A 17,996-nucleotide genomic window follows, 5' to 3' on the forward strand; every position below is an offset into this window, starting at 1 on the left:
TGTTATGCTGATGGGCGGGATGTAAATTGCCAACAACCACTCGGGAGAAGTGTATGGTGTTTCCTGAAACATCTAAAAAACAAAGCAACAGAGCCTAGGGCACTTCCACTTATGGTCCTATAGCTTAGGGAAATTAAAATCAAAAAGACACAGCCACCCCAAAGTTTGGAACGGCTCTGTTTACAAGAACCTCGTTTACAGTACAAGTTCAACATCGCAGAAAGTGAAAAATGGATAAAGAAGTTGTGGTATTTACTTACAAAGCAATATCACTCAGCAATGAAATCTGTGTCATCAGGCCCTTAGCAGCACAATGAGTGGATTCAGGTATGATGATTCTAACTGAAATAAGTCACACAGAAAAAGAAACATCATAAGATATCAGTAATACACGGAATGTAAACTTGGCTACACAGGAACTGAATTACAGAACAGAACAGGGTCTCAAATTTAGAAAACCAACTTATTCTTGCTTAAGGGTAAAGGTGAGTTGGGGTGCTGCATAAAACCAGAGATTGAAATGAGCACAGATAAAGTTCCTTAAGTCAAATATGGAATAGACAAGAGCTACTCCTTGCTCAACGAAATGGACTCAACACCGCATATTAAACGCCTACGAATGTACCTGACTAGTAAGTATCGTAAAACCTATGGATTGCTGTGTCTCCAAAAGAGAATCAAGCATGTGTACAAGGGCATAAAGGCAGCAGTGATAGGATTGGAGAGGTTCGGTGAGCAAATGAAGACCCTTTGAAGTCATATTGCATGGTACCCATTACACGGGTCTCAACTCTCCAGGTTTAAGGTATTCTTCCTTCAGCTAAAACATGCATGTGGAACCCAAGTATGATCAACCATGTGAATGGGAGACGTGTTCAAATATGTCTCAGTTTTCCTCCCCTGGTACTCGGGTGCAACATTCCAGACGCTTTACTAACACTCCCCCCACTTGGAGAGTCAGCGCCTTTAACCTCCTGTTTGGCCCAGTTTGCAATTTCTGCGGAAGATGAACAGGAATAGCGAGAACCAATGAGAGGCTAGCTGGAGGTGTCTGGACGGGCAAATTTAACTCTCATTTCCCACCAGGAAGAGGAATTAACCAAAGGCTCAGCATGCCGGGCCGGAACCAGATTAGGGCCTGAAGCCACCCTGCGGTGTTGCGGCCAGGTCACAAGAAAGCGAGTTGAAGAAAGGAGCTCAGGGTCACTGTAATTCACAAACCTGCAGAGTTATAAATGACAGCTATCGTCCAAAAATAGACTGAAGTAAGGCTGCCAAGAGGACTTGAAAGCGGGGCAGAATTGCAGGAAACCGATTTCAGGAGGTAGACTGGAATTGCATTGAAAGCATAGGAAAAGAGGCAGAACGTCCACAATGATGCACTTGGCCAAAAAGGGCGTATGCGTTTTTTCCTGAATATATTCAGGAAAAAACGCATACGCCCTTTTTGGCCAACCAAGCAAGCTTGCAAAGGAAATCTGCACTACAATGAAGTCTCACTTCCCCCCCGGCCAAAAGGGTCATCTGAAAAAAGTGTAAAATCCAGAAAGGCAACAGGCCATTGAGAACTGGGAGCCTTGTTATGCTGATGGGCGGGATGTAAATTGCCAACAGACACTTGGGAGAAGTGCATGGTGTTTCCTGAAACATCTAAAAAACAAAGCAACAGAGCCTAGGGCACTTCCACTTATGGTCCTATAGATTAGGGAAATTAAAATCAAAAAGACACAGCCACCCCAAAGTTTGGAACGGCTCTGTTTACAAGAACCTCGTTTACAGTACAAGTTCAACATCGCAGAAAGTGAAAAATGGATAAAGAAGTTGTGGTATTTACTTACAAAGCAATATCACTCAGCAATGAAATCTGTGTCATCAGGCCCTTAGCAGCACAATGAGTGGATTCAGGTATGATGATTCTAACTGAAATAAGTCACACAGAAAAAGAAACATCATAAGATATCAGTAATACACGGAATGGAAACTTGGCTACACAGGAACTGAATTACAGAACAGAACAGGGTCTCAAATTTAGAAAACCAACTTATTCTTGCTTAAGGGTAAAGGTGAGTTGGGGTGCTGCATAAAACCAGAGATTGAAATGAGCACAGATAAAGTTCCTTAAGCCAAATATGGAATAGACAAGAGCTACTCCTTGCTCAACGAAATGGACTCAACACCCCATATTAAACGCCTAAGAATGTACCTGACTACTAAGTATCTTAAAACCTATGGATTGCTATGTCTCCGAAAGAGAATCAAGCATGTGTACAGGGGCATAAACGCAGCAGTGATAGGATTGGAGAGGTTCGGTGAGCAAATGAAGACCCTTTGAAGTCATATTGCATGGTACCCATTCCACGGGTTTCAACTACCCAGGTTTAAGGTATTCTTCCTTCAGCTAAAACATGCATGTGGAACCTAGAGTATGATCAACCATGTGATCGGGAGACGTGTTCAAATATGTCTCAGTTTTCCTCCCCTGGTACTCGGGTGCAACATTCCAGACGCTTTACTAACACTCTCCCCACTTGGAGAGTCAGTCCCCTTAACCTCCTGTTTGGCCCAGTTTGCAATTTCTGCGGAAGATGAACAGGAATAGTGAGAACCAATGAGAGGCTAGCTGGAGGTGTCTGGACGGGCAAATTTAACTCTCATTTCCCACCAGGAAGAGGAATTAACCAAAGGCTCAGCGTGCCGTGCCGGAACCAGATTAGGGCCTGAAGCCATGCTGCGGTGTTGCGGCCAGGTCACAAGAAAGCGAGTTGAAGAAAGGAGCTCAGGGGCACTGTAATTCACAAACCTGCAGAGTTATAAATGACAGCTATCGTCCAAAAATAGACTGAAGTAAGGCTGCCAAGAGGACTTGAAAGCGGGGCAGAATTGCAGGAAACCGATTTCAGGAGGTAGACTGGAATTGCATTGAAAGCATAGGAAAAGAGGCAGAACGTCCAGAATGACGCACTTGGCCAAAAAGGGCGTATGCGTTTTTCCTGAATATATACAGGAAAAAACGCATACGCCCTTTTTGGCCAACCAAGCAAGCTTGCAAAGGAAATCTGCACTACAATGAAGTCTCACTTCCCCCCGGTCAAAAGGGCCATCTGAAAAAAGTGTAAAATCCAGAAAGGCAGGACAGGCCATGGAGAACTGGGAGCCTTGTTATGCTGATGGGCGGGATGTAAATTGCCAACAGACACTTGGGAGAAGTGTATGGTGTTTCCTGAAACATCTAAAAAACAAAGCAACAGAGCCTAGGGCACTTCCACTTATGGTCCTATAGCTTAGGGAAATTAAAATCAAAAAGACACAGCCACCCCAAAGTTTGGGATGCCTCTGTTTACAAGAACCTCGTTTACAGTACAAGTTCAACATCGCAGAAAGTGAAAAATGGATAAAGAAGTTGTGGTATTTACTTACAAATCAATATCACTCAGCAATGAAATCTGTGTCATCAGGCCCTTAGCAGCACAATGAGTGGATTCAGGTATGATGATTCTAACTGAAATAAGTCACACAGAAAAAGAAACATCATAAGATATCAGTAATACACGGAATGGAAACTTGGCTACACAGGAACTGAATTACAGAACAGAACAGGGTCTCAAATTTAGAAAACCAACTTATGCTTGCTTAAGGGTAAAGGTGAGTTGGGGTGCTGCATAAAACCAGAGATTGAAATGAGCACAGATAAAGTTCCTTAAGTCAAATATGGAATAGATAAGAGCTACTCCTTGCTCAACGAAATGGACTCAACACCGCATATTAAACGCCTAAGAATGTACCTGACTAGTAAGTATCGTAAAACCTATAGATTGCTATGTCTCCGAAAGAGAATCAAGCATGTGTACAGGGGCATAAACGCAGCAGTGATAGGATTGGAGAGGTTCGGTGAGCAAATGAAGACCCTTTGAAGTCATATTGCATGGTAGCCATTCCACGGGTTTCAACTACCCAGGTTTTAGGTATTCTTCCTTCAGCTAAAACATGCATGTGGAACCCAGAGTATGATCAACCATGTGATCGGGAGACGTGTTCAAATATGTCTCAGTTTTCCTCCCCTGGTACTCGGGTGCAACATTCCAGACGCTTTACTAACACTCTCCCCACTTGGAGAGTCAGCGCCTTTAACCTCCTGTTTGGCACAGTTTGCAATTTCTGCGGAAGATGAACAGGAATAGCGAGAACCAATGAGAGGCTAGCTGGAGGTGTCTGGACGGGCAAATTTAACTCTCATTTCCCACCAGGAAGAGGAAATAACCAAAGGCTCAGCGTGCCGTACCGGAACCAGATTAGGGCCTGAAGCCATCCTGCGGTGTTGCGACCAGGTCACAAGAAAGCGAGTTGAAGAAAGGAGCTCAGGGGCACTGTAATTCACAAACCTGCAGAGTTATAAATGACAGCTATCGTCCAAAAATAGACTGAAGTAAGGCTGCCAAGAGGACTTGAAAGCGGGGCAGAATTGCAGGAAACCGATTTCAGGAGGTAGACTGAAATTGCATTGAAAGCATAGGAAAAGAGGCAGAGCGTCCAGAATGATGCACTTGGCCAAAAAGGGCATAGGAGTTTTTTCCTGAATATATTCAGGAAAAAACGCATACGCCCTTTTTGGCCAACCAAGCAAGCTTGCAAAGGAAATCTGCACTACAATGAAGTCTCACTTCCCCCCGGTCAAAAGCGCCATCTGAAAAAAGTGTAAAATCCAGAAAGGCAGGACAGGCCATGGAGAACTGGGAGCCTTGTTATGCTGATGGGCGGGATGTAAATTGCCAACAGACACTCAGGAGAAGTGTATGGTGTTTCCTGAAACATCTAAAAAACAAAGCAACAGAGCCTAGGGCACTGCCACTTATGGTCCTATAGCTTAGGGAAATTAAAATCAAAAAGACACAGCCACCCCAAAGTTTGGGACGCCTCTGTTTACAAGAACCTCGTTTACAGTACAAGTTCAACATCGCAGAAAGTGAAAAATGGATAAAGAAGTTGTGGTATTTACTTACAAAGCAATATCACTCAGCAATGAAATCTATGTCATCAGGCCCTTAGCAGCACAATGAGTGGATTCAGGTATGATGATTCTAACTGAAATAAGTCACACAGAAAAAGAAACATCATAAGATATCAGTAATACACGGAATGTAAACTTGGCTACACAGGAACTGAATTACAGAACAGAACAGGGTCTCAAATTTAGAAAACCAACTTATGCTTGCTTAAGGGTAAAGGTGAGTTGGGGTGCTGCATAAAACCAGAGATTGAAATGAGCACAGATAAAGTTCCTTAAGTCAAATATGGAATAGACAAGAGCTACTCCTTGCTCAACGAAATGGACTCAACACCGCATATTAAACGCCTAAGAATGTACCTGACTAGTAAGTATCGTAAAACCTATGGATTGCTATGTCTCCGTAAGAGAATCAAGCATGTGTACAGGGGCATAAACGCAGCAGTGATAGGATTGGAGAGGTTCGGTGAGCAAATGAAGACCCTTTGAAGTCATATTGCATGGTACCCATTACACGGGTCTCAACTCTCCAGGTTTAAGGTATTCTTCCTTCAGCTAAAACATGCATGTGGAACCCAAGTATGATCAACCATGTGAATGGGAGACGTGTTCAAATATGTCTCAGTTTTCGTACCCTGGTACTCGGGTGCAACATTCCAGACGCTTTCCTAAAACTCCCCCCACTTGGAGAGTCAGCGCCTTTAACCTCCTGTTTGGCCCAGTTTGCAATTTCTGCGGAAGATGAACAGGAATAGCGAGAACCAATGAGAGGCTAGCTGGAGGTGTCTGGACGGGCAAATTTAACTCTCATTTCCCACCAGGAAGAGGAAATAACCAAAGGCTCAGCGTGCCGTACCGGAACCAGATTAGGGCCTGAAGCCATCCTGCGGTGTTGGAACCAGGTCACAAGAAAGCGAGTTGAAGAAAGGAGCTCAGGGGCACTGTAATTCACAAACCTGCAGAGTTATAAATGATAGCTATCGTCCAAAAATAGACTGAAGTAAGGCTGCCAAGAGGACTTGAAAGCGGGGCAGAATTGCAGGAAACCGATTTCAGGAGGTAGACTGAAATTGCATTGAAAGCATAGGAAAAGAGGCAGAACGTCCACAATGATGCACTTGGCCAAAAAGGGCGTATGCGTTTTCTCCTGAATATATTCAGGAAAAAACGCATACGCCCTTTTTGGCCAACCAAGCAAGCTTGCAAAGGAAATCTGCACTACAATGAAGTCTCACTTGTCCCCGGCCAAAAGGGCCATCTGAAAAAAGTGTAAAATCCAGAAAGGCAGGACAGGCCATGGAGAACTGGGAGCCTTGTTATGCTGATGGGCGGGATGTAAATTGCCAACAACCACTCGGGAGAAGTGTATGGTGTTTCCTGAAACATCTAAAAAACAAAGCAACAGAGCCTAGGGCACTGCCACTTATGGTCCTATAGCTTAGGGAAATTAAAATCAAAAACACAGCCACCCCAAAGTTTGGGACGCCTCTGTTTACAAGAACCTCGTTTACAGTACAAGTTCAACATCGCAGAAAGTGAAAAATGGATAAAGAAGTTGTGGTATTTACTTACAAAGCAATATCACTCAGCAATGAAATCTGTGTCATCAGGCCCTTAGCAGCACAATGAGTGGATTCAGGTATGATGATTCTAACTGAAATAAGTCACACAGAAAAAGAAACATCATAAGATATCAGTAATACACGGAATGGAAACTTGACTACACAGGAACTGAATTACAGAACAGAACAGGGTCTCAAATTTAGAAAACCAACTTATTCTTGCTTGAGGGTAAAGGTGAGTTGGGGTGCTGCATAAAACCAGAGATTGAAATGAGCACAGATAAAGTTCCTTAAGCCAAATATGGAATAGACAAGAGCTACTCCTTGCTCAACGAAATGGACTCAACACCCCATATTAAACGCCTAAGAATGTACCTGACTAGTAAGTATCTTAAAACCTATGGATTGCTATGTCTCTGAAAGAGAATCAAGCATGTGTACAGGGGCATAAACGCAGCAGTGATAGGATTGGAGAGGTTCGGTGAGCAAATGAAGACCCTTTGAAGTCATATTGCATGGTACCCATTCCACGGGTTTCAACTACCCAGGTTTAAGTTATTCTTCCTTCAGCTAAAACATGCATGTGGAACCTAGAGTATGATCAACCATGTGATCGGGAGACGTGTTCAAATATGTCTCAGTTTTCCTCCCCTGGTACTCGGGTGCAACATTCCAGACGCTTTACTAACACTCTCCCCACTTGGAGAGTCAGTCCCTTTAACCTCCTGTTTGGCCCAGTTTGCAATTTCTGCGGAAGATGAACAGCAATAGCGAGAACCAATGAGAGGCTAGCTGGAGGTGTCTGGACGGGCAAATTTTACTCTCATTTCCCACCAGGAAGAGGAATTAACCAAAGGCTCAGCATGCCGGGCCGGAACCAGATTAGGGCCTGAAGCCATCCTGCGGTGTTGCGGCCAGGTCACAAGAAAGCGAGTTGAAGAAAGGAGCTCAGGGGCACTGTAATTCACAAACCTGCAGAGTTATAAATGACAGCTATCGTCCAAAAATAGACTGAAGTAAGGCTGCCAAGAGGACTTGAATGCGGGGCAGAATTGCAGGAAACCGATTTCAGGAGGTAGACTGGAATTGCATTGAAAGCATAGGAAAAGAGGCAGAACGTCCACAATGATGCACTTGGCCAAAAAGGGCGTATGCGTTTTTTCCTGAATATATTCAGGAAAAAACGCATACGCCCTTTTTGGCCAACCAAGCAAGCTTGGAAAGGAAATCTGCACTACAATGAAGTCTCACTTCCCCCAGGTCAAAAGGGCCATCTGAAAAAAGTGTAAAATCCAGAAAGGCAGGACAGGCCATGGAGAACTGGGAGCTTTGTTATGCTGATGGGCGGGATGTAAATTGCCAACAGACACTCGGGAGAAGTGTATGGTGTTTCCTGAAACATCTAAAAAACAAAGCAACAGAGCCTAGGGCACTGCCACTTATGGTCCTATAGCTTAGGGAAATTAAAATCAAAAAGACACAGCCACCCCAAAGTTTGGAACGGCTCTGTTTACAAGAACCTCGTTTACAGTACAAGTTCAACATCGCAGAAAGTGAAAAATGGATAAAGAAGTTGTGGTATTTACTTACAAAGCAATATCACTCAGCAATGAAATCTGTGTCATCAGGCCCTTAGCAGCACAATGAGTGGATTCAGGTATGATGATTCTAACTGAAATAAGTCACACAGAAAAAGAAACATCATAAGATATCAGTAATACACGGAATGTAAACTTGGCTACACAGGAACTGAATTACAGAACAGAACAGGGTCTCAAATTTAGAAAACCAACTTATTCTTGCTTAAGGGTAAAGGTGAGTTGGGGTGCTGCATAAAAACAGAGATTGAAATGAGCACAGATAAAGTTCCTTAAGCCAAATATGGAATAGACAAGAGCTACTCCTTGCTCAACGAAATGGACTCAACACCGCATATTAAACGCCTAAGAATGTACCTGACTAGTAAGTATCTTAAAACCTATGGATTGCTATGTCTCCGAAAGGGAATCAAGCATGTGTACAGGGGCATAAACGCAGCAGTGATAGGATTGGAGAGGTTCGGTGAGCAAATGAAGACCCTTTGAAGTCATATTGCATGGTACCCATTCCACGGGTTTCAACTACCCAGGTTTAAGGTATTCTTCCTTCAGCTAAAACATGCATGTGGAACCTAGAGTATGATCAACCATGTGATCGGGAGACGTGTTCAAATATGTCTCAGTTTTCGTACCCTGGTACTCGGGTGCAACATTCCAGACGCTTTCCTAACACTCTCCCCACTTGGAGAGTCAGTCCCTTTAACCTCCTGTTTGGCCCAGTTTGCAATTTCTGCGGAAGATGAACAGGAATAGCGAAAACCAATGAGAGGCTAGCTGCAGGTGTCTGGACGGGCAAATTTAACTCTCATTTCCCACCAGGAAGAGGAAATAACCAAAGGCTCAGCGTGCCGTACCGGAACCAGATTAGGGCCTGAAGCCATCCTGCGATGTTGCGGCCAGCTCAAAAGAAAGCGAGTTGAAGAAAGGAGCTCAGGGGCACTGTAATTCACAAACCTGCAGAGTTATAGATGACAGCTATCGTCCAAAAATAGACTGAAGTAAGGCTGCCAAGAGGACTTGAAAGCGGGGCAGAATTGCAGGAAACCGATTTCAGGAGGTAGACTGGAATTGCATTGAAAGCATAGGAAAAGAGGCAGAACGTCCACAATGATGCACTTGGCCAAAAAGGGCGTATGCGTTTTTTCCTGAATATATTCAGGAAAAAACGCATACGCCCTTTTTGGCCAACCAAGCAAGCTTGCAAAGGAAATCTGCACTACAATGAAGTCTCACTTCCCCCCGGTCAAAAGGGCCATCTGAAAAAAGTGTAAAATCCAGAAAGGCAGGACAGGTCATGGAGAACTGGGAGCTTTGTTATGCTGATGGGCGGGATGTAAATTGCCAACAACCACTCGGGAGAAGTGTATGCTGTTTCCTGAAACATCTAAAAAACAAAGCAACAGAGCCTAGGGCACTGCCACTTATGGTCCTATAGCTTAGGGAAATTAAAATCAAAAAGACACAGCCACCCCAAAGTTTGGAACGGCTCTGTTTACAAGAACCTCGTTTACAGTACAAGTTCAACATCGCAGAAAGTGAAAAATGGATAAAGAAGTTGTGGTATTTACTTACAAAGCAATATCACTCAGCAAAGAAATCTGTGTCATCAGGCCCTTAGCAGCACAATGAGTGGATTCAGGTATGATGATTCTAACTGAAATAAGTCACACAGAAAAAGAAACATCATAAGATATCAGTAATACACGGAATGGAAACTTGGCTACACAGGAACTGAATTACAGAACAGAACAGGGTCTCAAATTTAGAAAACCAACTTATTCTTGCTTAAGGGTAAAGGTGAGTTGGGGTGCTGCATAAAACCAGAGATTGAAATGAGCACAGATAAAGTTCCTTAAGCCAAATATGGAATAGACAAGAGCTACTCCTTGCTCAACGAAATGGACTCAACACCCCATATTAAACGCCTAAGAATGTACCTGACTAGTAAGTATCTTAAAACCTATGGATTGCTATGTCTCCGAAAGAGAATCAAGCATGTGTACAGGGGCATAAACGCAGCAGTGATAGGATTGGAGAGGTTCGGTGAGCAAATGAAGACCCTTTGAAGTCATATTGCATGGTACCCATTACACGGGTCTCAACTCTCCAGGTTTAAGGTATTCTTCCTTCAGCTAAAACATGCATGTGGAACCCAAGTATGATCAACCATGTGAATGGGAGACGTGTTCAAATATGTCTCAGTTTTCGTACCCTGGTACTCGGGTGCAACATTCCAGACGCTTTCCTAACACTCCCCCCACTTGGAGAGTCAGCGCCTTTAACCTCCTGTTTGGCCCAGTTTGCAATTTCTGCGGAAGATGAACAGGAATAGCGAGAACCAATGAGAGGCTAGCTGGAGGTGTCTGGACGGGCAAATTTAACTCTCATTTCCCACCAGGAAGAGGAAATAACCAAAGGCTCAGCGTGCCGTACCGGAACCAGATTAGGGCCTGAAGCCATCCTGCGGTGTTGCGACCAGGTCACAAGAAAGCGAGTTGAAGAAAGGAGCTCAGGGGCACTGTAATTCACAAACCTGCAGAGTTATAAATGACAGCTATCGTCCAAAAATAGACTGAAGTAAGGCTGCCAAGAGGACTTGAAAGCGGGGCAGAATTGCAGGAAACCGATTTCAGGAGGTAGACTGAAATTGCATTGAAAGCATAGGAAAAGAGGCAGAACGTCCACAATGATGCACTTGGCCAAAAAGGGCGTATGCGTTTTTTCCTGAATATATTCAGGAAAAAACGCATACGCCCTTTTTGGCCAACCAAGCAAGCTTGCAAAGGAAATCTGCACTACAATGAAGTCTCACTTGCCCCCGGCCAAAAGGGCCATCTGAAAAAAGTGTAAAATCCAGAAAGGCAGGACAGGCCATGGAGAACTGGGAGCTTTGTTATGCTGATGGGCGGGATGTAAATTGCCAACAACCACTCGGGAGAAGTGTATGCTGTTTCCTGAAACATCTAAAAAACAAAGCAACAGAGCCTAGGGCACTGCCACTTATGGTCCTATAGCTTAGGGAAATTAAAATCAAAAACACAGCCACCCCAAAGTTTGGGACGCCTCTGTTTACAAGAACCTCGTTTACAGTACAAGTTCAACATCGCAGAAAGTGAAAAATGGATAAAGAAGTTGTGGTATTTACTTACAAAGCAATATCACTCAGCAATGAAATCTGTGTCATCAGGCCCTTAGCAGCACAATGAGTGGATTCAGGTATGATGATTCTAACTGAAATAAGTCACACAGAAAAAGAAACATCATAAGATATCAGTAATACACGGAATGGAAACTTGGCTACACAGGAACTGAATTACAGAACAGAACAGGGTCTCAAATTTAGAAAACCAACTTATTCTTGCTTAAGGGTAAAGGTGAGTTGGGGTGCTGCATAAAACCAGAGATTGAAATGAGCACAGATAAAGTTCCTTAAGCCAAATATGGAATAGACAAGAGCTACTCCTTGCTCAACGAAATGGACTCAACACCCCATATTAAACGCCTAAGAATGTACCTGACTAGTAAGTATCTTAAAACCTATGGATTGCTATGTCTCTGAAAGAGAATCAAGCATGTGTACAGGGGCATAAACGCAGCAGTGATAGGATTGGAGAGGTTCGGTGAGCAAATGAAGACCCTTTGAAGTCATATTGCATGGTACCCATTCCACGGGTTTCAACTACCCAGGTTTAAGTTATTCTTCCTTCAGCTAAAACATGCATGTGGAACCTAGAGTATGATCAACCATGTGATCGGGAGACGTGTTCAAATATGTCTCAGTTTTCCTCCCCTGGTACTCGGGGGCAACATTCCAGACGCTTTACTAACACTCTCCCCACTTGGAGAGTCAGTCCCTTTAACCTCCTGTTTGGCCCAGTTTGCAATTTCTGCGGAAGATGAACAGGAATAGCGAGAACCAATGAGAGGCTAGCTGGAGGTGTCTGGACGGGCAAATTTTACTCTCATTTCCCACCAGGAAGAGGAATTAACCAAAGGCTCAGCATGCCGGGCCGGAACCAGATTAGGGCCTGAAGCCATCCTGCGGTGTTGCGGCCAGGTCACAAGAAAGCGAGTTGAAGAAAGGAGCTCAGGGGCACTGTAATTCACAAACCTGCAGAGTTATAAATGACAGCTATCGTCCAAAAATAGACTGAAGTAAGGCTGCCAAGAGGACTTGAAAGCGGGGCAGAATTGCAGGAAACCGATTTCAGGAGGTAGACTGGAATTGCATTGAAAGCATAGGAAAAGAGGCAGAACGTCCACAATGATGCACTTGGCCAAAAAGGGCGTATGCGTTTTTTCCTGAATATATTCAGGAAAAAACGCATACGCCCTTTTTGGCCAACCAAGCAAGCTTGCAAAGGAAATCTGCACTACAATGAAGTCTCACTTCCCCCAGGTCAAAAGGGCCATCTGAAAAAAGTGTAAAATCCAGAAAGGCAGGACAGGCCATGGAGAACTGGGAGCTTTGTTATGCTGATGGGCGGGATGTAAATTGCCAACAGACACTCGGGAGAAGTGTATGGTGTTTCCTGAAACATCTAAAAAACAAAGCAACAGAGCCTAGGGCACTGCCACTTATGGTCCTATAGCTTAGGGAAATTAAAATCAAAAAGACACAGCCACCCCAAAGTTTGGAACGGCTCTGTTTACAAGAACCTCGTTTACAGTACAAGTTCAACATCGCAGAAAGTGAAAAATGGATAAAGAAGTTGTGGTATTTACTTACAAAGCAATATCACTCAGCAATGAAATCTGTGTCATCAGGCCCTTAGCAGCACAATGAGTGGATTCAGGTATGATGATTCTAACTGAAATAAGTCACACAGAAAAAGAAACATCATAAGATATCAGTAATACACGGAATGTAAACTTGGCTACACAGGAACTGAATTACAGAACAGAACAGGGTCTCAAATTTAGAAAACCAACTTATTCTTGCTTAAGGGTAAAGGTGAGTTGGGGTGCTGCATAAAAACAGAGATTGAAATGAGCACAGATAAAGTTCCTTAAGCCAAATATGGAATAGACAAGAGCTACTCCTTGCTCAACGAAATGGACTCAACACCCCATATTAAACGCCTAAGAATGTACCTGACTAGTAAGTATCTTAAAACCTATGGATTGCTATGTCTCCGAAAGAGAATCAAGCATGTGTACAGGGGCATAAACGCAGCAGTGATAGGATTGGAGAGGTTCGGTGAGCAAATGAAGACCCTTTGAAGTCATATTGCATGGTACCCATTCCACGGGTTTCAACTACCCAGGTTTAAGGTATTCTTCCTTCAGCTAAAACATGCCTGTGGAACCTAGAGTATGATCAACCATGTGATCGGGAGACGTGTTCAAATATGTCTCAGTTTTCGTACCCTGGTACTCGGGTGCAACATTCCAGACGCTTTCCTAACACTCTCCCCACTTGGAGAGTCAGTCCCTTTAACCTCCTGTTTGGCCCAGTTTGCAATTTCTGCGGAAGATGAACAGGAATAGCGAAAACCAATGAGAGGCTAGCTGCAGGTGTCTGGACGGGCAAATTTAACTCTCATTTCCCACCAGGAAGAGGAAATAACCAAAGGCTCAGCGTGCCGTACCGGAACCAGATTAGGGCCTGAAGCCATCCTGCGATGTTGCGGCCAGCTCAAAAGAAAGCGAGTTGAAGAAAGGAGCTCAGGGGCACTGTAATTCACAAACCTGCAGAGTTATAGATGACAGCTATCGTCCAAAAATAGACTGAAGTAAGGCTGCCAAGAGGACTTGAAAGCGGGGCAGAATTGCAGGAAACCGATTTCAGGAGGTAGACTGGAATTGCATTGAAAGCATAGGAAAAGAGGCAGAACGTCCACAATGATGCACTTGGCCAAAAAGGGCGTATGCGTTTTTTCCTGAATATATTCAGGAAAAAACGCATACGCCCTTTTTGGCCAACCAAGCAAGCTTGCAAAGGAAATCTGCACTACAATGAAGTCTCACTTCCCCCCGGTCAAAAGGGCCATCTGAAAAAAGTGTAAAATCCAGAAAGGCAGGACAGGTCATGGAGAACTGGGAGCTTTGTTATGCTGATGGGCGGGATGTAAATTGCCAACAACCACTCGGGAGAAGTGTATGCTGTTTCCTGAAACATCTAAAAAACAAAGCAACAGAGCCTAGGGCACTTCCACTTATGGTCCTATAGCTTAGGGAAATTAAAATCAAAAAGACACAGCCACCCCAAAGTTTGGAACGGCTCTGTTTACAAGAACCTCGTTTACAGTACAAGTTCAACATCGCAGAAAGTGAAAAATGGATAAAGAAGTTGTGGTATTTACTTACAAAGCAATATCACTCAGCAATGAAATCTGTGTCATCAGGCCCTTAGCAGCACAATTAGTGGATTCAGGTATGATGATTCTAACTGAAATAAGTCACACAGAAAAAGAAACATCATAAGATATCAGTAATACACGGAATGGAAACTTGGCTACACAGGAACTGAATTACAGAACAGAACAGGGTCTCAAATTTAGAAAACCAACTTATTCTTGCTTAAGGGTAAAGGTGAGTTGGGGTGCTGCATAAAAACAGAGATTGAAATGAGCACAGATAAAGTTCCTTAAGCCAAATATGGAATAGACAAGAGCTACTCCTTGCTCAACGAAATGGACTCAACACCCCATATTAAACGCCTAAGAATGTACCTGACTAGTAAGTATCTTAAAACCTATGGATTGCTATGTCTCCGAAAGAGAATCAAGCATGTGTACAGGGGCATAAACGCAGCAGTGATAGGATTGGAGAGGTTCGGTGAGCAAATGAAGACCCTTTGAAGTCATATTGCATGGTACCCATTCCACGGGTTTCAACTACCCAGGTTTAAGGTATTCTTCCTTCAGCTAAAACATGCATGTGGAACCTAGAGTATGATCAACCATGTGATCGGGAGACGTGTTCAAATATGTCTCAGTTTTCCTCCCCTGGTACTCGGGTGCAACATTCCAGACGCTTTACTAACACTCTCCCCACTTGGAGAGTCAGTCCCTTTAACCTCCTGTTTGGCCCAGTTTGCAATTTCTGCGGAAGATGAACAGGAATAGCGAGAACCAATGAGAGGCTAGCTGGAGGTGTCTGGACGGGCAAATTTAACTCTCATTTCCCACCAGGAAGAGGAATTAACCAAAGGCTCAGCATGCCGTGCCAGAACCAGATTAGGGCCTGAAGCCATCCTGCGGTGTTGCGGCCAGGTCACAAGAAAGCGAGTTGAAGAAAGGAGCTCAGGGGCACTGTAATTCACAAACCTGCAGAGTTATAAATGACAGCTATCGTCCAAAAATAGACTGAAGTAAGGCTGCCAAGAGGACTTGAAAGCGGGGCAGAATTGCACGAAACCGATTTCAGGAGGTAGACTGGAATTGCATTGAAAGCATAGGAAAAGAGGCAGAACGTCCACAATGATGCACTTGGCCAAAAAGGGCGTATGCGTTTTTTCCTGAATAAAGTGTAAAATCCAGAAAGGCAGGACAGGCCATGGAGAACTGGGAGCCTTGTTATGCTGATGGGCGGGATGTAAATTGCCAACAGACACTCGGGAGAAGTGTATGGTGTTTCCTGAAACATCTAAAAAACAAAGCAACAGAGCCTAGGGCACTTCCACTTATGGTCCTATAGCTTAGGGAAATTAAAATCAAAAAGACACAGCCACCCCAAAGTTTGGGACGCCTCTGTTTACAAGAACCTCGTTTACCGTACAAGTTCAATATCACAGAAAGTGAAAAATGGATAAAGAACTTGTGGTACTTACGTACAATGCAGTATCACTCAGCAATGAAATCTATGTCATCAGGCCCGTAGCAGCATAATGAGTGGATTCAGGTACGATGATTCTAACTGAAATAAGTCACACAGAAAAAGAAACATCATAAGATATCACTAATACACGGAATGTAAACTTGGCTACACAGGAACTGAATTCCAAAACAGAACAGGGTCTCAAATTTAGAAAAACAACTTATGCTTGCTTAAGGGGAAAGGTGAGTTGGGGTGCTGCATAAAACCAGAGATTGAAATCAGCACAGATAAAGTGCCTTAAGCCAAATATGGAATAGACAAGAGCTACTCCTTGCTCAACAAAATGGACTCAACACCCCATATTAAACGCCTAAGAATGTACCTGACTAGTAAGTATCTTAAAACCTATGGATTGCTATGTCTCCGAAAGAGAATCAAGCATGTGTACAGGGGCATAAACGCAGCAGTGATAGGATTGGAGAGGTTCGGTGAGCAAATGAAGACCCTTTGAAGTCATATTGCATGGTACCCATTCCACAGGTTTCAACTACCCAGGGTTAAGGTATTCTTCCTTCAGCTAAAACATGCATGTGGAACCTAGAGTATGATCAACATGTGATCGGGAGACGTGTTCAAATATGTCTCAGTTTTCGTACCCTGGTACTGGGGTGCAACATTCCAGACGCTTTACTGACACTCTCCCCACATGGAGAGTCAGCGCCTTTAACCTCCTGTTTGGCCCAGTTTGCAATTTCTGCGGAAGATGAACAGGAATAGCGAGAACCAATGAGAGACTAGCTGGAGGTGTCTGGACGGGCAAATTTAAATCTCATTTCCCACCAGGAAGAGGAATTAACCAAAGGCTCAGCGTGCCGTGCCGGAACCAGATTAGGGCCTGAAGCCATCCTGCGGTGTTGCGGCCAGCTCACAAGAAAGCGAGTTGAAGAAAGGAGCTCAGGGGCACTGTAATTCACAAACCTGCAGAGTTATAAATGACAGCTATCGTCCAAAAATATACTGAAGTAAGGCTGCCAAGAGGACTTGAAAACGGGGCAGAATTGCAGGAAACCGATTTCAGGAGGTAGACTGGAATTGCATTGAAAGCATAGGAAAAGAGGCAGAACGTCCACAATGATGCACTTGGCCAAAAAGGGCGTATGCGTTTTTCCTGAATATATACAGGAAAAAACGCATACGCCCTTTTTGGCCAACCAAGCAAGCTTGCAAAGGAAATCTGCACTACAATGAAGTCTCACTTCCCCCCGGTCAAAAGGGCCATCTGAAAAAAGTGTAAAATCTAGAAAGGCAGGACAGGCCATGGAGAACTGGGAGCCTTGTTATGCTGATGGGCGGGATGTAAACTGCCAACAGACACTCGGGAGAAGTGTATGGTGTTTCCTGAAACATCTAAAAAACAAAGAAACAGAGCCAGGGCACTTCCACTTATGGTCCTATAGCTTAGGGAAATTAAAATCAAAAAGACACAGCCACCCCAAAGTTTGGGACAGCTCTGTTTACAAGAACCTCGTTTACAGTACAAGTTCAATATCACAGAAAGTGAAAAATGGATAAAGAACTTGTGGTACTTACGTACAATGCAGTATCACTCAGCAATGAAATCTATGTCATCAGGCCCGTAGCAGCATAATGAGTGGATTCAGGTACGATGATTCTAACTGAAATAAGTCACACAGAAAAAGAAACATCATAAGATATCACTAATACACGGAATGTAAACGTGGCTACACAGTAACTGAATTCCAAAACAGAACAGGGTCTCAAATTTAGAAAACCAACTTATGCTTGCTTAAGGGGAAAGGTGAGTTGGGGTGCTGCATAAAACCAGAGATTGAAATGAGCACAGATAAAGTTCCTTAAGCCAAATATGGAATAGACAAGAGCTACTCCTTGCTCAATGAAATGGACTCAACACCGCATATTAAATGCCTAAGAATGTACCTGACTAGTAAGTATCTTAAAACCTATGGATTGCTATGTCTCCGAAAGAGAATCAAGCATGTGTACAGGAACATAAACGCAGCAGTGATAGGATTGGAGAGGTTCGGTGAGCAA

At 43.8% G+C, this 17,996-nt stretch overlaps 1 long non-coding RNA gene across 4 annotated transcripts in view; it reads right to left on the reverse strand.

The window, feature by feature from the left end:
• The window catches only part of LOC307189342, a 417,306-nt gene that overhangs the window by 349,382 nt on the left and 49,928 nt on the right, over window positions 1-17,996 (reverse strand). The window contains exon 1 of one of the 4 annotated variants that reach the window (XR_013829155.1): window positions 3,418-3,436. The exons of the other annotated variants lie outside the window; for them this stretch is intronic. This is a non-coding gene — a long non-coding RNA (uncharacterized lncRNA). Of the gene's footprint in view, window positions 1-3,417; window positions 3,437-17,996 lie in introns of those variants that run through there. 4 annotated transcript variants of the gene reach the window in all.

This window comes from Stenella coeruleoalba, assembly GCF_951394435.1.
Source record: "Stenella coeruleoalba genome assembly, chromosome: 7".
Classification (NCBI taxonomy): Eukaryota; Metazoa; Chordata; class Mammalia; order Artiodactyla; family Delphinidae; genus Stenella; species Stenella coeruleoalba.